The sequence below is a fragment of the Glycine soja genome, chromosome 10 (genome assembly GCF_004193775.1).
Source record: "Glycine soja cultivar W05 chromosome 10, ASM419377v2, whole genome shotgun sequence".
Lineage (NCBI taxonomy): Eukaryota > Viridiplantae > Streptophyta > Magnoliopsida > Fabales > Fabaceae > Glycine > Glycine soja.
This window is the reverse complement of record NC_041011.1, coordinates 38,055,122-38,077,874: the sequence shown is the minus strand read 5'-3', so window position 1 is coordinate 38,077,874 and position 22,753 is coordinate 38,055,122. Positions and strand designations below refer to the sequence as shown.

Here is a 22,753-nt window from a genome sequence, read left to right as displayed (position 1 = left end):
GATCCATATACAGTGAAATCATCCATAAACACCTCTATGCAATTTTCTAAAAAATCACTAAAAATACTAATCATGTACCGCTGAAAGGTACCAGGGGCATTGCATAGGCCGAAAGACATCCTCCTATAGGCAAAAGTGCCGAAGGGGCAGGTGAATGTGGTCTTTTCCTGATCCTCAGGAGCAATAGTGATTTGCATATAACCAGAAAAACCATTAAGGAAACAGTAGTGAGATTTACCTGCCAGGCGTTCAAGCATTTGGTCAATGAATGGCAGGGGAAAATGGTCCTTTTTGGTAACCTGGTTTAGCCTCCTATAGTCGATGTAGACTCTCCAAATGTTATGCACCCAAGTAGGAATCAACTCCTCCTTCTCATTTTTTATCACGGTGAGGCCGGTTTTCTTCGGGACTACCTGGACGGGACTCACCCATTGGCTGTCAGAGATAGGATAAATGATTCCAGCTTGCAAAAGCTTGGTTACCTCTTTCTTCACTACATCAAGAATCACCGGGTTGAGTCTTCTCTGTGGCTGTCTTACTAGTTTAGCTCCATCTTCTAAATTTATTCGATGCATACATGTGGATGGGCTAATACCAGGAATGTTCGCCAGGGTCCAGCCTATAGCCTTCTTATGCTTCTTGAGGACTGACAATAGCTTCTCCTCTTGCTCATCAGCAAGGGAGGCAGATATAATTACTGGAAAACTTTTGTTATCATCCAAGTAAGCATATTTTGAATTTGATGGCAGAGGCTTCAATTCTGGTGTGGGTGGCTGGATAATGGTAGAAGGAGATGGTTTCTCAGCCTGTACCTCATAAAGAAAGTTAGAGGTATGTGTACTTCCTAAAATATGGTTAGTTCTATTTGACTCTATAAAATCAATCTCAAGAGGTAAAACATCACCAGACATGTAATCAATATCAAATTCAGATTCACTCTCAGCATCAAATTCAGACATATGATCAAGTACAAATTTAGATTCAATGCATGAAGAGTGACAGACATGCAGATTAGAATGAAGATCAGTCATGTATTCATCAACAATCTGGTCAATTATTTCAACACGAAATATAGAAAGATCTTCAGATGGGTGTTTCATAGCATCAAGAATATTAAAATGAACAATTATATCACCAAACTCCATAGATAGTGTGCCTGCATATACATCTATCTCAGTTTTAGCAGTTTTCATAAATGTTGGATCGAGTGGCCTCAGAATAATTAAGAAGGGGGGGTTGAATTAATTATTCCTAAACCTTTACTAATTAAAAATTACTCTTGTAAGAATTTTACTAAATTGTTAAGAGAATGAGGACTAGAAGAGAAACTTAACAGAAAGTAAAAGCGGAAATTAAATGCACAGCGGAATGTAAAAGAGTAGGGAAGAAGGAAACAAACACACAAGAGTTTTTATACTAGTTCGGCAACAACCCGTGCCTACATCCAGTCCCCAAGCGACCTGCGGTCCTTGAGATTTCTTTCAACCTTGTAAAAATCCTTTTACAAGCAAAGATCCACAAGGGATGTACCCTCCCTTGTTCTCTTTGAAACCCTAGTGGATGTACCCTCCACTAGAACTGATCCACAAGATATGTGTAGACAAAGGATCAAGCTGATGTTTTGATGATGCCAAAGGATCACATGCGTCTCAAAGCTTTATTCAAGACAAAGAAATTAAAGATATTCAAGATGGATGATCAAGACAGTCTTTAGAGTCTTAGAAAGGGTATATTAAATAGGAAGGGAATTCCAATTGAAGTAGCAAAAGGTTTGGCCAAGAATTTTAAGTTAAAAAGTATTTTTCAACAAATTTACTCTCTGGTAATCGATTACCAGAGGATGTAATCGATTACCAGTGTCCAAAACTAATTTACAACAGCTATTAAAATTTGAATTCAAAATTTACACTGTGTAATCGATTACACATATATGGTAATCGATTACCAGCAATTTCTGAACGTTTTTAATTCAAATTTTAAAGCTTGTAATCGATTACACACATACTGTAATCGATTACCAGAGGAGATTTTCAGAAAATATTCTCAACAGTCACATCTTTTTGTGTGGTTCTCGAATGGCTATCAAAGGCCTATATATATGTGACTTGAGACACGAATTTGCTAAGAGTTTTTCATAACAAAAAGGTCTTATCCTCTTAAAAAGCAAAATCGTTTCATCCTTTTACAAATTCCTTGGCCAAAACACTTGTGATTCAATAAGGAATTATTTGAGTGCTCAAATTGTTCAATCTATCTCTTTCAAGAGAGATTTCTTCTTCTCTTCTTCTTCATTCTGAAAAGGGATTAAGAGACCGAGGGTCTCTTGTTGTAAAAGAATTCTAAACAAAAAGGAAGGATTGTCCTTGTGTGTTTAGAACTTGTAAAAGGAATTTACAAGATAGTGGAACTCTCAAGCGGGTTGCTTGGGGACTGGACGTAGGCACAAGGGTGTGGCCGAACCAGTATAAATCTGAGTTTGCACTTTCTCTTCCCTTAAACTCCTTTATTTATTATTGTTTTATATTCATATTCAAATTGTTCTATTTGAATCAACATTTAAGAAATTCATTTTTAAGGGAATTTATAACTTGAATAGACAGTTAAATAGAATTTTTAATTGGGGAAATAATTTGTAATATCTTAATTCAACCCCCCCTTCTTAAGATATCTGAGGCCACTTGTCCAACAAGTGGTATCAGAGCTTCATTCTTGTATAAAGTTTAGAAGCTTCAAGAATTATGGCCTCATCAAACTACTTGTTTCCCGAGGGAAATTCTATAAATAGACCTCCCATCTTTAATGGAGTGGGTTACCACTACTGGAAAACCCGCATGCAAATCTTTATAGAGGCAATAGATTTAAATATTTGGGAAGCCATAGAACAAGGACCTTATGTTCCCTCTATAATAGCTGGAAGTGCAACAATAGAAAAACCTAGAGCAGATTGGACTGAGGAAGAAAGAAGATTAGTACAATATAATTTAAAGGCCAAAAATATTATTACATCTGCCTTAGGAATAGATGAATACTTTAGGGTTTCAAATTGTAAAAGTGCTAAGGATATGTGGGATACACTACAAGTAACACATGAAGGCACAACAGATGTTAAAAGATCTAGGATAAACACTTTAACTCGTGAATATGAACTTTTTAGGATGAATGTAAATGAAAGTATACAAGACATGCAAAAGAGGTTCACACACATAGTTAATCATCTTGCATCTCTAGGAAAAAATTTTCAAAATGAAGATCTAGTAAATAAAGTCTTAAGATGTCTTAATAGAGAATGGCAACCAAAGGTAACAGCCATCACAGAATCTCAAGATTTATCTAGTATGTCTCTTGCTACATTATTTGGAAAATTGCAGGAGCATGAAATGGAATTACTAAGATTAAATCAGCATGAAGAAACAGATAAGAAGAAGAAGGGAATCGCTCTTAAAGCCTCATCTGCAATCCAAGAAGACAGTGATAAAGAAGATTCAATTGACTTGGATAATGATGAAGATATTAGTCTGTTTGTAAAGAGATTCAACAAGTTCCTGAGAGTCAGAGGAAATCAAAAGCGACCCAATTTTAAACATAAAAGAAGGACAGAAACTTCATCCTCTACTTTAAAATGCTTTGAGTGCAATCAACCTGGACATCTGAGGGTTGATTGTCCCATCTTCAAGAAAAAGATGGAGAAGTCTGAAAAGAAAAATATTAATGAAAAGAAATTGAAGAAAGCATACATTACATGGGATGAAAATGATATGGAATCTTCTGAAGATTCAGAAAATGAAGAAATAAACCTCTGCCTTATGGAAAAAATGTTATGAAAGTGATGAAGAGGTAACATCTTCAAACAATTTATCTATTTCTTTTGATGAATTGCAAGATGCATTTGCTGATCTGCACAAAGAGTCAATTAAACTTGCAAAGTTAGTTTCATCTTCAAAGAAAACAATTTCAAATTTAGAAAATGAAATTTTAAAATTAAACAAAGAATTAGATCATCTTAGAAATGAAGTCTCAATTTCTAAACCAAATGAAAAAGTTCATATCTCTACTATTTCTGACAAGAAAATGTCAGATTCTTGTAGTTGTTGTGAAAAGTATGAAAAAGAAATCAAAGAGTTGAAAAACTCACTTGCAAAATTCTCTTATAGTAAAAATAATTTGGATGTCATATTAGGAAAACAAAGACATGCCTCCAATAAGGCTGGACTAGGATATAAATCTGAAAAACAACAAAAATTTCATAAAAACTTCTATACTTCCACACAAAAATATAATTCTAGTTTTATCACGTGTTTTTATTGTGGAAGAAAAGGGCATGGCACATCTACATGCTATTTTAGAAGAAATTGTAACAATATTAAAATGATTTGGGTCCCAAAAGGATCTATTATTCATACTGACACACAAGGACCCAATAAAGTTTGGGTACCTAAGTTACAACCTTGATTTTGTAGGAACCCTTGAGGAAAAAGTGGTACATAGATAGTGGATGCTCAAAACATATGACGGGAGATGAATCAAAATTCACACATATCTCTCCCAAGAAAAGCGGACATGTAACTTATGGTGACAACAACAAAGGTAGAATTCTTGGAGTTGAAAAAATAGGTACAAATTCTTCAACCTCCATTGAAAATGTTCTACTTGTTGAAGGTCTTAAACATAGTCTGCTTAGTGTGAGTCAATTATGTGACAAAGGCTATCTGGTATCATTTGATTCTCAAAAGTGTGTCATTGAACATAAACATGATACGAATATAAATCATATAGGGTTTAGAGTCAACAATGTTTACATGATAGACTTAAGTCAAAAACTAGATAATAATCAATGTTTTCATAGTAAAGATGATGATCCATGGTTATGGCATAAACGGATTGCACATATAAACATGGAACACTTAAATAGATTAATATCAAAAGATTTAGTTGTTGGTTTGCCAAAACTAAGATTTGAAAAAGATAGGCTATGTGATGCTTGTCAAAAGGGAAAACAAACTAGAGTTTCTTTCAAATCTAAAAACATTGTTTCAACTACTCAACCCTTACAATTACTACATATGGATTTGTTTGGTCCTTCCAGAATCATGAGTTTTGGAGGAAGTTACTATGCTCTTGTGATAGTTGATGATTATTCTAGATACACATGGACTCTTTTTATCACTCATAAGAATGATGCTTTCCAAGCATTTAGAAAACTTGCAAAAATCATTCAAAATAAGAAAAATATCAAGATTATATCTATTAGGAGTGATCATGGGGGTGAGTTTGAAAATAAAGAATTTGAATTATTTTGTGATAAGCATGGGATTGAGCATAACTTTTCTGCACCAAGAACCCCTCAACAAAATGGTGTTGTTGAAAGGAAAAATAGATCTTTGGAAGAGATTGCTAGAACTTTATTAAATGATACACCTCTTCCAAAATATTTTTGGGCTGAAGCCATTAACACTGCATGCTACATTTCAAATAGGGCTTTAATAAGACCCATCTTAAAGAAAACTCCATATGAATTGTTCAATGGCAGAAAACCAAACATCTCACACCTTCATATCTTTGGTTGTAAATGTTTTGTATTGAATAATGGAAAATATAACTTAGGAAAATTTGATGCTAAGTCAGATGAAGGTATTTTCCTTGGATATTCTCTGCATAGTAAAGCTTATAGAATATATAATAAAAGAACAATGACAATTGAAGAGTCTATACATGTTTCCTTTGATGAGTCTAATGCCATTCTTCCAAGGAAGGATTTTTTGGATGATATTTCAGATTCCTTAGAAGATACACATATTCATGGAAATGACTCTAAAGAAAAAGATGAAGGAAGCAATGAAGATTCTCAAGATAATGGAGTTAGAGAAAATAATGAACTTCCAAGAGAATGGAAAGCCTCAAGAGATCATCCCCTCGACAACATTATTGGTGATATATCAAAAGGGGTAACAACTAGACATTCTCTTAAAGATTTATGCAATAATATGGCTTTTGTATCTATGATTGAACCTAAAAATATAAAAGAAGCCATAGTAGATGATAACTGGATCATTGCCATGCAAGAAGAACTGAATCAATTTGAAAGAAATAATGTGTGGAAACTAGTAGAAAAACCTGAAAATTATCCTGTCATAGGAACAAAATGGGTCTTTAGAAATAAATTAGATGAACATGGCATAATTATTAGAAATAAGGCCAGGTTAGTAGCAAAAGGGTATAATCAAGAAGAGGGAATAGACTATGAAGAAACATATGCTCCAGTTGCAAGATTAGAAGCCATTAGAATGCTCTTAGCATATGCATCCATAATGAATTTTAAGCTCAATCAAATGGATGTTAAAAGTGCTTTTCTAAATGGTTTAATTCAAGAAGAAGTATATGTTGAACAACCTCCAGGTTTTGAAATCCCGGATAAACCAAATCATGTTTATAAATTACAAAAGGCTCTTTATTGTTTGAAACAAGCCCCTAGGGCATGGTATGAACGTTTAAGTAATTTTCTTCTAGAAAAAGAATTTTCTAGAGGAAAAGTGGATACCACATTGTTCATAAAGAGAAAGCATAATGATATTTTGTTGGTTCAAATATATGTTGATGATATAATTTTTGGATCTACTAATGATTCATTGTGCAAGGAGTTTTCCCTTGATATGCAAAGTGAATTTGAAATGTCAATGATGGGAGAACTAAAGTACTTCCTGGGATTACAAATCAAGCAAACTCAAGAAGGTATATTCATCAATCAATCCAAGTACTGCAAGGAATTGATCAAAAGATTTGGGATGGAAAGTGCAAAACACATGGCTACACCAATGAGCACTAGCTGTTACTTAGATAAAGATGTATCTGGTCAATCTATAGACATGAAACAATATCGAGGTATGATCGGATCTCTTCTCTATTTATCTGCTAGTAGACCTGATATTATGTTTAGTATATGCATGTGTGCTTGATTTCAATCCAACCCCAAACAATCACATTTGAGTGCAGTTAAGAGAATCATGAGATATCTATTAGGACAATAAATTTAGGATTATGGTATCCTAAGAACTCAACATGTAACTTAATAGGATATTCTGATTCTGACTTTGCTGGATCTAAAACTGATAGAAAAAGCACAAGTGGAACTTGTCAATTCATTGGATCCGCTCTTGTCTCATGGCATAGTAAGAAACAAAACAGCATTGCTTTATCCACTGCTGAAGCGGAATATATTTCTGCCGGCAGTTGTTATGCATAGATTTTATGGATGAAGCAACAATTATCTGACTATGGTATCCTTCTTGATCGTATACCTATTAAGTGTGATAATACTAGTGCCATAAATCTATCCAAAAAACCTATTCAACACTCTAGAACCAAACATATAGAAATTAGGCATCATTTTCTTAGAGATCATGTCCTAAAGGGAGATTGTATATTAGAGTTTGTTGATACAAAGAATCAGCTTGCTAATATCTTTACAAAACCTCTCCCAAAAGAAATATTCTTTTCAATAAGAAGAGAATTAGGCCTTTCAGACCTTAATGATTTGGATAGGTAATTTTTATGAATGATTGATTGTGTTTTGATTAAGTATGATGCTTGTTTTGTTTAATTTAGTTTACTTTTCTTGTTAGTATAATTAACTCTTAAGATAGTATAACTTTTCTTGTTACTTTTCTTTTAGGAAAAGGCTATTTTTTGTTCTGGTAATCGATTACATGAATATTGTAATCGATTACACTAGAACAGATGGCCTGTAATCGATTACAGTATTCATGTAATTGATTACCAGTAGGCTACCTCCTCCTGTAATCGATTACCATTACATGTAATCGATTACCACGCGTCCTGCTCTATAAATATCACATTTTCCAGAAATCCCTGCGCAGCCCCTTCCTCCTTGCGACGTTCCTCCATTCCCAAACCTCCAAATCTTCTTATCTCACTCATTTCTTCATCAAATCAACTCCCGTAAATTGCAATCTTCTTCTTTTTCATTTTTCTTTTGATTTCACCGATTGAAATCTGCAAAAACTCCTTCAAATGGCAGAATCATCAAAGAAACGTAAGGGTTCATCTGCCTCTGCTTCGGCTTCATCCGCCTCTGCTTCGGCTTCATCCGCCTCTGCTTCGGTTTCAAGAGCTCATCGTTCCGGAGCCATTAGCGCTTCCACAGCACCAATTCCACTCATTATCCTCTTCCACATTGTTTTCTTCCGAAGAACAGCAGAAACGGTATTCAAATCTTTTCTCATCTCGTTCCATTATTGACCCTAAGTTTATTGATATGGAATTATTTTCTGCTGAAACTTTTGATTGCATTCAAGCCTTTCAGAACCTAGGTCTTATACCTTTCATGTCATTACAATTGCCTGTTTATCCTGAATTGGTTAAAGCCTTTTATTGTAATCTTGAAATTTAGGACAACACTTTAATTTCTGAGGTTTTTGGGATAAAAATGGTCATTGACCAATCCCTTTTCCATGACTTAACCCAATTGTCCAGTGGCGGTGTACCATTTGAAGGTACACTGAATGACGATTGGAAGTTTGATTTTTCTGCACATGATGCCCGCCAGTTGGTTTGCACCAACAATGCGGATATGACCGGACGCCTTCTTGCCGGTTCATTGGCTTTTGAAAGCCGCATCCTACATTATCTGATTGTGCGGATTTTGCTTCCACGATCTTCCAATCTTGCCCAAGTTTCTGAGGAAGATCTTGTTATCATGTGGGCCTTTCATACCGGCCATCAACTTGACTGGGCACATCTTGTAAGATATTGCATGCATAAGGCATTGCGATTAAATGCACCTTTGCCATATCCACATCTTGTCACACTCTTTTTCCGCCATTTTCAAATTCCTCTTGATTCTGAACCTTATGTTCCAATCAAGAGATCTTTTTTAATTGGTGCTGCTGTGATTGCTTCTTTTGGTTACCGCAAAGACCATGATGGCTCTTGGGTCAAAAAGGGCGCTCAACCCGCTGATGAAGAAGGAAACCTACCAGTTGAAGATAATTCCACTCTTCTTCGAAGGCTTATGGACAGGTTTGATGGACTTCAGACTTTCGTTGGTGACAAGTTTGATGCCATGGAATTGCAAGTCGACATGTGGTTCGATGCCATGGAATCAAGGATCACCAAAGTTGAAGAAGATGTCTCCTTCATCCGTACTTGCTTTGATCCACCACTACCGCCTCCATCATCGTCTTAGCTTAAGTATTATGACTAAGTATTATTAGTAATTAAATATTATTAGTACTTTGGTTTATCGCCGTGTATTTGGCTTATTATTGCTTAGTTATCGTAATCTTGCACTTATATTATATTTCTTGACATTGATTTGCTTGGTTATGACAATGTATGGATTTATTTTGGTTTATTGTTTGGCTCTGTTTGGATATTGATTATGTTGCTTAGTTCTTTTTGATGTTGCCAAAGGGGGAGAGAACTTGAGAGGAGAACTTGGGTTACAAATCAATTATCAATTAGAAATTCATCATTAAGTAAAGTTAGGCATACATGCCAAAAGATAGGGGGAGTAAGGGTTGTGTGAACGTGCTATCATCTTGTATATAGCTTGTCTTGATTTCAGGGATTGTCATCATCAAAAAGGGGGAGATTGTAGACAAAGGATCAAGCTGATGTTTTGATGATGCCAAAGGATCACATGCGTCTCAAAGCTTTATTCAAGACAAAGAAATTAAAGATATTCAAGATGGATGATCAAGACAGTCTTTAGAGTCTTAGAAAGGGTATATTAAATAGGAAGGGAATTCCAATTGAAGTAGCAAAATGTTTGGCCAAGAATTTTAAGTTAAAAAGTATTTTTCAACAAATTTACTCTCTGGTAATCGATTACCAGAGGATGTAATCGATTACCAGTGGCCAAAACTGATTTACAACAGCTATTAAAATTTGAATTCAAAATTTGCACTGTGTAATCGATTACACATATATGGTAATCGATTACCAGCAATTTCTGAACGTTTTTAATTCAAATTTTAAAGCTTGTAATCGATTACACACATACTGTAATCGATTACCAAAGGAGATTTTCAGAAAATATTCTCAACAGTCACATCTTTTTGTGTGGTTCTCGAATCGCTATCAAAGGCCTATATATATGTGACTTGAGACACGAATTTGCTAAGAGTTTTTCAGAACAAAAAGGTCTTATCCTCTTAAAAAGCAAAATCGTTTTATCCTCTTACAAATTCCTTGGCCAAAACACTTGTGATTCAATAAGGAATTATTTGAGTGCTCAAATTGTTCAATCTATCTCTTTCAAGAGAGATTTCTTCTTCTCTTCTTCTTCATTCTGAAAAGGGATTAAGAGACCGAGGGTCTCTTGTTGTAAAAGAATTCGTAACAAAAAGGAAGGATTGTCCTTGTGTGTTTAGAACTTGTAAAAGGAATTTACAAGATAATGGAACTCTCAAGCGGGTTGCTTGGGGACTGGACGTAGGCACAAGGGTGTGGCCGAACCAGTATAAATCTGAGTTTGGACTTTCTCTTCCCTTAAACTCCTTTATTTATTATTGTTTTATATTCATATTCAAATTGTTCTATTTGAATCAACATTTAAGAAATTCATTATTAAGGGAATTTATAACTTGAATAGATAGTTAAATAGAATTTTTAATTGGGGAAATAATTTGTAATATCTTAATTCAACCCCCCCTTCTTAAGATATCTGAGGCCACTTGTCCAACAAGATGTACCCTCTCTTGTTCTCAGTCAAACCGAAGTAGATGTACCCTCTACTTGTACCACAAAGGATGTACCCTCCAATGTGTTGAGACAAAGATCTCAAGCTGTTAAACCTTTGATACTTTGTGAATGGGGATACAAAAGAATTCTCAGGCGGTTAGTCCTTTGAACACTTTTGTATTAGGGAATGGGAAGAATCAAAAGAATTCTCAGACTGTGTCGTTTTGAATTCTTTGACAAGGGTGAAGAGAGACACAAAAGAATTCAAGCGGTTAGTCCTTCGTTCTTTTGGAAAAGGGAGAAGAGAGACACAAAAAGAATTCAGGCGGTTAGTCCTTGGCGATTTCTTTTTGGCAAAGGGAGAAGAGAATGAAAAGATGAATAGCACAAGTTTTCAAGGTTTGGAAAACCAGAAAACTTCAGAAAGCTTTTGGTACAAAGAAGAAGAAGAAGAAGTTCAAAGAGATTCAAGGCTTGTAAAGGATTGATTGAATAAGTGTAAAAATGTATTCAAGATTCTTGAAATGCAAAACAAAGCCTTGCTTTTATAGACTCTTCATGTCTGGTCAAGAAGACCATTTAGAAGAGTTATAACTTTTAGAAAAACTTAAAACCAATTTGAAAAAGTCAAAACCTTTTTGAAGAGTTACATCTTTTTATTTTTTTTTCAGAAACAGTCACTGGTAATCAATTACCAAATTAGTGTAATCGATTACACAAAGCTTTTAAGTGAAAGGATGTGACTCTTCACATTTGAATTTGAATTTCAAGGTTCAAAGGCACTGGTAATCGATTACCAAAACATTGTAATCAATTACAGCTTTTTGAAAATAATTGGAACGTTGTAAATTCAGTTTGAAAACTTTTTCAAACTCATTTTGCTACTGGTAATCAATTACAACAATATGGTAATCGATTACCAGAGAGTAAAAACTCTGGTAAAAGGTTTTGTCAAAAACTCATGTGCTATTCAAAGTTTTGAAAAACTTTTTAATACTTATCTTGATTGAGTCTTCTCTTTATTCTTGAATCTTGATCTTTATTCTTGAGATCTTGAACCTTGAATCTTGATTCTTGACTCTAGACTTTCTTCTTGAGTCTTGAATTCTTCTTGATTCTTATCTTGAACTCTTGACTTGTTCTTGATTCACTTGAGTTGTTCTTTGATTGATCTTTGAGCTTTTTGTCATCACCTTTGTCATCATCTTTTGTTATCATCATTGTTATCATCAAAACACTTTTGAATCACCTTTGATTCACCATGAAGCTTTGCTTCTACAATAAAAGGTCTGCCTAGAATGATGGGAACTGATCCTTTAGAAAATCCCTCCTCCATATTCAAAATATAAAAAGCAATAGGGAAAATCAATTCACCAACTCTAACTAAGACATCCTCTATGAAACCAGCAGGATAGGCAACAATTCTATTAGCTAAATGAATTACCACATCAGTTGACTGCAAGGGACCAAGAGATAGAGAATTAAAAATAGACAGAGGCATCACACTAACAGAAGCTCCTAAATCTAGCATGGCATTGTCAAACTTATTGTTCCCTATAATACAAGGTATGCTAAATGTACCTGGATCTTTACATTTTTCAGGGATTTGGGGAACAGATTTACCAATCAATGCGGAGACATTTCTGCCCATACTAATTCTTTCACTACCTTTAAGCTTCCGCTTATTAGTGCACAGCTCCTTCAAGAATTTAGCATATCTTGGAATTTGCTTTATTCCATCCAGTAGAGGTATGTTTACCTCTACTTTTCTAAATGTTTCCAAGATCTCCTTCTCTGCCTCTTCCATTTTTTTGTTGGAAATTGCTCTTGGAGGGAATGGAAGAGGGATATGTTGCTTCTATAAATCAGAATTACCAGTGGAAGGTTCACCTGCATAGAAATTGTTAGGTGACTTACTCTTTAAATTTTTGTCATCATCTTTTTCTGGAGTAGAGTGAAGTTGGGAAGGTTCATTTGCGGATGAAGAAGATGTTGCTAGTTGAGGTCCTTGACACTGCTTTCCCGACCTCAATGTAATGGCACTCACATTTTTGGGATTCTGGACAGATTGAGAAGGTAATCTGTCAAAATTCTAGGATTGTTGTTGATTTAACTGTGTAGCCAATTGTCCCATCTGATTAGTTAAGCTCTGAATGGAGGCTCTGGTCTCTTGTAGAAACTACATGTTTTGTATAGTCATTTGCCTCACAAGTTCTTCAGGGGAAGGTTGCAGTGGAGCCTCAACTGTTTGCTGTTTCTGGGGCTGTTGCTATTGTTGCTGCTGGATTAGTGGAGGAACGTATGGTCTGCTTGGGCCAGCAACATTCTGAAAATAAGGCTATTGTTGTTGTTGTTGCTGTTGTGAAGGATTCGACCATCTAAGGTTGGGATGATTCCTCCACCCGAGATTGTACCTGTTGCTGGAGAGGTCATAATTTTTCTGTTGTGGCTGATTTTGCTGCTGAGGTTGAAGAGGTCTGTTGTAGATGTTTGCAGCATAAGCTTCAGGCTGTTCAATTGCTTCAGATTGTTGCACAGAAGGGCAAAGGTCTGTGTGGTGGTTGGCAGAGGAGCATAAACCACAGAGTCTGGCGACAGATGCAAATTTTTTATTTATGGCCAGTTGGGTTACCAGGTTAACCAAGGCGTCTATTTTACCTTCAAGCTTCTTAGTCTTGGCTGATGAAGATGAATGCGTGGCTACTTCATGCACTCCTCTAATGACAATAGCATCACTTCTGGCACTAAATTGCAGGGAGTTTGAAGCCATCTTCTCAATTAAATTTCTGGCTTTAGCAGGGGTCATGTCTCCAAGGGCTGCACCACTGGTAGCATCTATCATACTTCTCTCCATGTTACTAAGTCCTTCATAAAAATATTGAAGGAGAAGTTGCTCAGAAATATGATGGTGAGGGCAACTAGCACATAGTTTCTTAAATCTCTCCTAGTATTCATATAAGCTCTCTCCACTGAGTTGTCTAATGCTTGAAATATCCTTTCTGATGGTCATGGTTCTGGAAGCAGGGAAAATATTTCCGAAGAATACTCTCTTGAGGTCATCCCAGCTCGTGATGAACCATGGAGCAAGGTAATAAAGCCAGTCATTCGTCACTCCCTCTAAAGAATGAGGAAAGGCCTTCAAAAATATGTGATCCTCCTGAACATCTAGGGGTTTCATGGTGGAGCAGACAATATGGAATTCATTCAGATGTTTGTGCGGGTCTTCACCTGCAAGGCCATGAAACTTTGGAAGCAAATGGATCAGTCAAGTTTTAAGAACATATGGGACATCCTCATCAGGGTATTGGATGCGCAAGCTTTCGTAGGTGAAATTAGGTGCAGCCAGTTCCCTTAGAGTCCTCTCACGGGGTGGAGGTTGTGCCATGTTCTCAGAATGTTCAAAATCAGAATGTTCAAAACTATAATGCTCAAAATCACCAATAACAGAATGCTCAAGATGCTCAAAAGGTGCTGAATGATGTCTAACTAATCTATGAAATGTCCTATCTATCTCAGGATCAAAGGGTTGTAAGTCAGATGGATTGCCTCTAGTCATACACTATATTCAGCATGCACAACTAGTTGTCTTCTTATGCAAGTAACAGTGCAGGTTTGAACTACAACTACCATTAAATGATATCCAAATGACTTGAAATTTTGTGAGCAACCTTATAAACACTAACACGACACTACCTATTATGAACCTTTGGACACTGTTCCCTGACAACGGTGCCAAATTTGATCGAGGCCGTACCCGAATCAAATAAACATTAAAATGCAATAACTAGGAAGTGATCCTAGGTCGTCTCCCAACGAGCAATGATCAACCAAACGTTCATAACAGATAGTAGGAAAATAGTAATGAATCGTGCGAAGTCCTGTCCCGGAATGCATAGGAGTTGGCCTATGGCCTCCTCATCAAATCTCGAAGCCTGACTCTTCCTTTCACTAAGCTCGCAACGTTGCCCCTTTTCCAGGACCAATGGATGCCCCAAGAACTGATTGATGGCATCTTCAACAAAGGGGACCCATTGGCCCCGCACCCAGGAGCGCTTATCCCTAACTCCTTCCTCGGTGGGCCATGCATTCATGTAGAATTCCATGACTATTTCTAGGTCAAATTTAGCCATGGGCCTTGCGAGCTAAGTCCATTGCCTCCTGGCAACTTCCTCCTGAAACTCAATTTATTCCCCCTCTCTCAGATGGACCCGTCTCTCTGATCGAGGTCGTACCCGAATCAAGTAAACATTAAAATGTAGTAACTAGGAAGTGATCCTAGGTCGTCTCCGAATGAACAATGATCAACCAAACGTTCATAACAGATAGTGGGAAAATAGTAACGAATTGGGGGGGGGGGTTGTTTTTTTTTTTTTTTTGTAAATTAAACAACGAGTAAAATTGAATTAGAAAATATCAGAATTAAAACACGTTGCTATCCCTTGATTCACAAGCAAGTCTCTTATCCTAGGTTATGAGAGTTTATCCTTTATCAGTTCAACCACTTAATCCAACCCTAAATTAAATTACTAAGTGAAATTTAACATAAGGCATTCATTATGTAATTAAGCAACACATACACCAATTAATCATAAACGATCATTAAGCATGAACGTAATTAAGCGTAGAGACAATTAATCAAGCACTAAGCTTGCATGAATTAATAGCAACAAATTCAGAGTAATTAGTGAAGAGGAAAAACTGAACAGAATTTAACAATAATAATAGAACCTCAAAGAGAACTGTGCGTGATCCTCAAGAGAAAGCAACACTAGATGCTTAGCCTTCCATTAATCAATAGAGAATGAAATTATAGATTGAAGAACGGAATTTTATTGCTAAAATGAAAAGTCAAAACTGGAATTGCAAAACGAAAAAGTGTCTAAGAAAAGCCTAAAACTAAAAAATGAAAACAAGAGAGAGAGAGAGAGAAGAGAGAGAACAGATAGAGAGAGAGAGAGAGAGAGCCTAAACTAGAACCTTGGTGCTGTTATATAGTTTTCCAGCCCCAATGGTTACAAATTTATTTTAAATCCAAACCCATAAATAAAATAAAATCAAATCTAGATAAGATAAGATAAGATCTAGATGAAATAATATCTAGATGAGATCAAATCTAAGTAATATATAGATAAGATAAAGTCTAGATAAGATAAAATTTTGTAGAATAAAATAGTCTATCATCTTCAAGTCCAAGCCCAATTCTGGATTCAAGCCCATGCCCAATTATGGATTCAAGCCCAATGCTTCATTAATTCATGAAATTAGATTAAAAACATCAAATTAGCTGAATGTGCCCAAATAATAAAATTGCCTAATTAATTTGACAATTAAGACTAATCAGTACTTAAAATGGTGCAAAAAGGGTTAAGAAATAGGAGAAAATAATGGCACATCAAAACCCCCCATACTTAGCCTTTTGCACTCCTGGGCAAAATGAAACAAAGAAAAAAAATCCAAGGATATCAAAGAGAGACAAACAAAAACATTTACATATTTCTCAATGAACATCAAGGAATGAAAGGAATAGGTAACATCTAACATGAAGAGATCCAAAGAGTCAAGACATTCGTGGAAATCATCCAAGCAACCCAATCATGGCAAAATAGTTAATCAGCTCAAGAATGAAAAGTGATAAAGCCTCACAAGATATACACTCTATCTCTCAAGTGTCTAGGCTACTGTTTACTCTTGAAGCACCCATGAAAACAAACACCACATAGACTTGGCAAAATTCTAAAATTGACAAACAACTTGACAAACACATGCACATGAGGATCAAAAGGTCTTTAAAGGTTGTAATGGGGCCAAGGACAAGGTAGGGGAAAAAATATGGAATAAATAGCTAAATCCCAAAGGAATAGAGGAACAATGGGGAATAAGTGGAAATTAAGCACAAGTAGTAAACCCAAACCCTTTAATATCAACAAAATCAACTAAGGGTCCCAAATCAAGTCCTCATAACAAGACCTCATTTATTCAACTTCACTTCTTTTCTTCTTTTTTTTTTTTTTTTGAACAGTACGAATTTGTAGAATTTGCAGCAATTGAAATTTTTTTTTTCTTTTTTTTCTCTCTTTTTTTTTTGTTTTTTTAGACAGTATGAATTTGAAGATTAAAGCAAGAACTAGGAAATATATATATACATCAAGCATGGCCAAAATAAAACATTAAGCATGGCCAAAAATCATATCTTCCAATGAAACATACCCCCCCACACTTATTCCCAAAACAATTCCAAAGCTCCAAAATTCCTTAGGGTAAGGTGTTATCATGGTTTTTCACTTAAGGCTTGTAATGAGCTTCAAAACAAAGAAAGGGGAACATAGGCTCAAAGGGGCTATCAAAGGAATTAATTCAAGGTAAGTCCATTTGGCTAGAAGCTTATAAGAACAAAATTGCCTAAATCATTTCCAAATATGCATGTGAATTAGGAAGCATCAACAAGAATCAAGCCAAGGCTATTGTGCAAGAAATCAATGGGGCAAAACACACCAAAAGATTATGATGATGGATGGCTCAAATTCTCACAAAGGTAAACTTATCACATTCAAATTGAGCTTTCAAAACTATCATGACATGTAGAGGAAAAACAAGGATTTCAAATCACAAAATGTCATGAGACTTTTATTTTTAGAACAATTACCCATTTCTTGAACATATCCTATAATTCAAAGAAAAATATGCAAATTTGTACATGCAAACAGAATTGACCTAAAATATTAAACTAGAAACCCAACAAAACTAACAAAAATTAACAAAACTAACAAAACTAGCAAAACCAAAACCGAAGAACTCCCCCCCCCCATACTTAAACAACACATTGTCCTCAATGTAGCACAATTAAAAGATTAAAAACAATTAGACCATCAAATAGAATCGGACAAATGTAGTAAAAGTAAAGAAGGAGATAGGAAAGAAAAACTCCCTAAGTCATGGTGGAGGAAGAGTAGGGTGGAGTAAGGAAGTCTCTTCCACCATTACGTCCACTAAAGAAGGGTTTGTGAGGAATGGCTTAAGTCGGTGTCTATTGACCGTGAAGCTCTTGTTTGTGGAGTCGCTTTTGATCTCAATTGTACCATAAGGAAAAACATTAGTAACAACAAAAGGACCAATCCACTTAGACCTCAACTTACCACTCATGAGTCCAAGCTTAGAATTATACAATAACACTTTTTGCCCGATCATGAAGTCCTTCTTAATTATCATGCTATCATGGAACTTCTTGGTCTTTTTTTTGTAGAACTTGGCATTCTCGTAGGCTTCTAGGCGGATCTCATCTAACTCACTCAGTTGCAACTTTCTTTCCTCACCAGCTTGATCCATAGAGAAGTTGCAGGTCTTCACTGCCCAGTATGCTTTGTGCTCAATATCCATTGGAAGATGACATGCCTTTCCAAAGACAACCCGATAAAGAGACATTCCTATCGGTGCTTTGTAGGCAGTCCTATGTGCCCAAAGAGCATCATCAAGCCTGGTACTCCAATCTTTCCTGCTTGGCTACACAATCTTCTCTAAAATTCTCTTGATCTCCATGTTAGAGATTTTTTCCTATCCATTGGTTTGGGGGTGGTATGGTATGGATACCCTGTGTATAACCCCGTACTTTTTCAGCAAGGCATACATTGATTTGTTGCAAAAATGGGTTCCTTGATCACTAACGATTCCTTTAGGTACTCCAAACCTGCAAAACAGATTAGATCTGACAAAATCTACAACAACCTTAGCATCATTAGTTCTAATGGGCTTGGCTTCCACCCATTTTGAAACATAATCAACTGCAAGGAGAATGTAAACATAACCAAAAGATATAGGAAAAGGGCCCATGAAATCTATACCCCAGACATCAAACACCTCACAGAATAGCATAGGTTGCTGAGGCAGTTGTTGTCGCCATGTAAGTGCACTTCCTGCTCTCTGACACTGCTCACAAGTGCTACAAATCTTCCACGCATCTTTAAAGATGGTGGGCCAATAAAATCCACAGTCAAGCACTTTGCGAACTGTCCTTTGAACACCCAGATGACCTCCCGGTGCGGAAGAATGACAGAATTGCAGGACAAAGTCAATCTCATGAACTGGAATGCATCGTCTAATGACCTAATCACTGCAAAATTTCCACAAGTAGGGGTCATCCCAAATAAAATGCTTAGTATCACTTTTAATTTTATCTTTTTGAGCCTTAGATGGTAAGGGAGGAAAAACATAAGCAACTAAATAATTGACAATGTTAGCAAACCAGGGAGTAGAAAGAGAATCAGAAATACTATACAATATATATAAATGATCATTTGGGAAATCATCCCGAATGGGTGAGTCCTCATCAGACACATGTTTGATCCAACTCAAATGATCAGCAACTAAATTTTGTGCTCCGCTCCTATCATGGATCTCCAAGTCAAATTCTTAGAGCTTGAGCATCCATCGGATCAACCTAGGCTTTGAATCTGCCTTCTTCAACAAGTACTTTAAAGCTGCATGGTCAGTATAAACAATAATGTGAGTATCAAGCAAATAAGAACGAAATTTTTCAAGAGCAAAAACTATGGCTAGTAGCTCTTTTTCAGTAGTAGTATAATTCGCTTGGGCAGCATCTAAAGTCCTAGAAGCATAATATATCACCCTAGGCAATTTATCAATTTTCTGAGCAAGGACAGCCTCCAATGCATAATTGGATGCATCACACATAAGCTCAAAAGGGACTGTCCAGTCGGGTGCCTGGATGATGGGGGTGGTAGTGAGTGCTCTTTTGAGGCAATCAAAAGCCTCTTTGCATTTATCATTAAAGTCAAACTCTACCTCCTTTTGCAACAAGTTGGATAGTGGAAGGGCTACTTTGCTAAAATCTCTTATAAAGCACCTGTAGAATCTTGCATGACCTAGAAAAGATCGCACTTCTCGCACGCAAGAGGGGTAAGGCAATTGTGAAATAACAAAAATTTTTGCAGGATCTACTTCAGTGCCCTTATTGGAAATAATGTGGCCTAAAACTATACCTTGCTCAACCATAAAATGACATTTTTCAAAATTTAGAACAAGGTTAGTTTCAGTGCATCTATTCAAAACCTTTTCTAGACTATCCAAACAATTATCAAAAGAGGATCCATATACAGTGAAATCATCCATAAACACCTCTATGCAATTTTCTAAAAAATCACTAAAAATACTAATCATGCACCGCTGCAAGGTACCAGGGGCATTGCATAGGCCGAAAGGCATCCTCCTATAGGAAAAAGTGCTCAAGGGGCAAATGAATGTGGTCTTTTCCTGATCCTCAGGAGCAATAGTGATTTGCATATAACCAGAAAAACCATCAAGGAAACAGTAGTGAGATTTACCTGCCAGGTGTTCAAGCATCTGGTCAATGAATGGAAGGGGAAAATGGTCCTTTTTGGTAACCTGGTTTAGCCTCCTATAGTCGATGTAGACTCTCCAACTATTATGCACTCGAGAAGGTAATCTGTAAGAATTCTGGGACTATTGTTGATTTAACTTGTAGCCATTTGTCCCATCTGATTAGTTAAGCTCTGAATGGAGGCTCTGGTCTCTTGTTGAAACTGCATGTTTTGCATAGTCATTTTCCTCACAAGTTCTTCAAGGGAAGGTTGCGAAGGAGTCTCAACTGTTTGCTATTTCTGAGGCTGTTGTTGTTGTTGCTGCTGGATTGGTGGAGGAACGTATGGTCTGCTTGGGCCAACAACATTTTGAAAATAAGGCTGTTGTTGTTGTCGCTGCTATTGTGAAGGATTCGACCATTTAAGGTTGGGATGATTCCTCCACCCGGGATTGTACCTGTTGCTGGAGAGGTCATAATTGTTCTGTTGTGGCTGATTTTGCTGCTGAGGTTAAGGAGGTCTGCTGTAGATGTTTGCAGCATAAGCTTCAGGCTGCTCAACTGCTTCAGATTGTTGCATAGAAGGGCAAAGGTCTGTGTGGTGGTCGGCAGAGGAGCATAAACCACAGAGTCTGGCTACAAGTGCAGATTTTTTATTCATGGCCAGTTGGGTTACCAGGTTAACCAAGGCCTCTACTTTACCTTCAAGCTTCTTAGTCTCGATTGATGAAGATGAATGCGTGGCTACTTCATGCACTCCTCTAATGACAATAGCATCACTTTTGGCACTAAATTGCTGGGAGTTTTAAGCCATCTTCTCAATTAAATTTCTGGCTTCAGCAGGGGTCATGTCTCCAAGGGCTCCACCACTGGCAGCATCTATCATACTTCTCTCTATGTTACTGAGTCCTTCATAAAAATATTTGAGGAGAAGCTACTCAGAAATCTGGTGGTGAGGGCAACTGGCACATAGTTTCTTAAATCTCTCTCAGTATTCATATAAGCTCTCTCCACTGAGTTGTCTAATGCCTGAAATATCCTTTCTGATAGTCGTGGTCCTGGAAGTAGGGAAATTTTTTTCTAAGAATACTCTCTTGAGGTCATCCCAGCTCGTGATGGACCATGGAGCAAGGTAATAAAGCCAATCCTTCTCCACTCCCTCTAAAGAATGAGGAAAGGCCTTCAGAAATATGTGATCCTCCTAAACATATGGGGGTTTCATGGTGGAGCAGACAATATGGAATTCTTTCAGATGTTTGTGCGGGTCTTCACCTGCAAGGCCATGAAACTTTTGAAGCAAATGGATCAGTCCAGTTTTAAGAACATATGGGACATCCTCATCAGGGTATTGGATGCACAAGCTTTCATAGGTGAAATCAGGTGCAGCCAGTTCCCTTAGAGTCCTCTCACGGGGTGGAGGTTGTGCCATGGTCTCAGAATGTTCAAAACTATAATGCTCAAAATCACCAATAACAAAATGCTCAGGATGCTCAAAAGGTACTAAATGATGTCTAACTAATCTATGAAATGTCCTATCTATCTCAGGAGAAAAGGATTGTAAGTCAGATGGATTGCCTCTAGTCATACACTATATTCAGCATGCACAACTAGTTGCCTTCTTATGCAAGTAACAGTGCAGGTTTGAATTACAGCTACAATTAAATGATATCCAAATGACTTGAAATTTTGTGAGTGAACTTATAAAATGATGAGAAGATAGCACAAAAAATTTCAAACGAAAATTCAAAGTCTAACTATAGAAGCTAAAAATGATAAGTTAAGAAAAATAAGAGAATAATACTTGGAAAATAAAAAACTTTTGACAGAATCGCAATTTTTGGAAGAAGGAGTCCTCAGCTGCCATATGGCAGGCTGCCACGGTGTAGGAAATTTTTTTCTACCCCAAATACATATATAATAATAGTGATTCTGATAACCGGAGCAAAAGTTATGGCCGTTTGAAGTTTTGACAAAAATAAAATTTGCTACTTTTTTGGAACTTTCAAATCTGACCAAACTAAAGGCTCTTGCTATTTTTCCCACAAAATATGGATTAAAAGAAGTTACCACAAAAAAATTCAGCCAAAAATAACAACTCTAGCTACTAAAACAAAAAATCTCAAATAATTCAGCAAGTGTGGTCGCTAAAATCCGTCGCTACATGATTTCCACTACTACTCTATTCTGCCGCAAAAGTGGTCACTAAATCCATCACAAAACACTATTCACAGCAAAATTGAAACAGTGAAAGCGCTTAACAGAAAAACTAAAACAGAACATACACTAAACAAAATACCAAGACACTAACACAACACTAACAATTAAAAATAAAACACGAAAGAATTAAACACTAACACGACACTAGCTATTATGAACCTTTGGACACTGCTCCTCGACAACGACGTCAAATTTAATCGAGGCCGTACCCGAATCAAATAAACATTAAAATGCAGTAACTAGGAAGTGATCCTAGGTCATCTCCCAAAGAGCAATGATCAACCAAACGTTCATAACAGATAGTAGGAAAATAGTAACGAATAGAGGGGAGGTTTTTTTTTTGTGTAAATTAAACAGTGATTAAAATTGAATTAGAAAATATCAGAATTAAAACACGTTGCTTCCCCTTGATTCACAAGCAAGTCTCTTATCCTAGGTTACGAGAGTTTATCCTTTATCAGTTCAACCACTTTATCCAACCCTAAATTAAATTACTAAGCGAAATTT

The 22,753-nt window shown here is 36.4% G+C and overlaps 2 non-coding genes across 2 annotated transcripts; both read left to right on the top strand.

Annotated features, from left to right (window-relative positions):
• The first annotated feature begins 13,597 nt into the window (after positions 1-13,597).
• On the top strand, positions 13,598-13,705 carry LOC114372708. The gene has a single exon (XR_003658277.1). It is a non-coding gene; the product is annotated as a small nucleolar RNA R71 (small nucleolar RNA).
• A 7,267-nt stretch (positions 13,706-20,972) lies between these two features.
• LOC114372710 lies at positions 20,973-21,080 on the top strand. Its single transcript, XR_003658279.1, has one exon. It is a non-coding gene; the product is annotated as a small nucleolar RNA R71 (small nucleolar RNA).
• Positions 21,081-22,753: the final 1,673 nt, after the last annotated feature.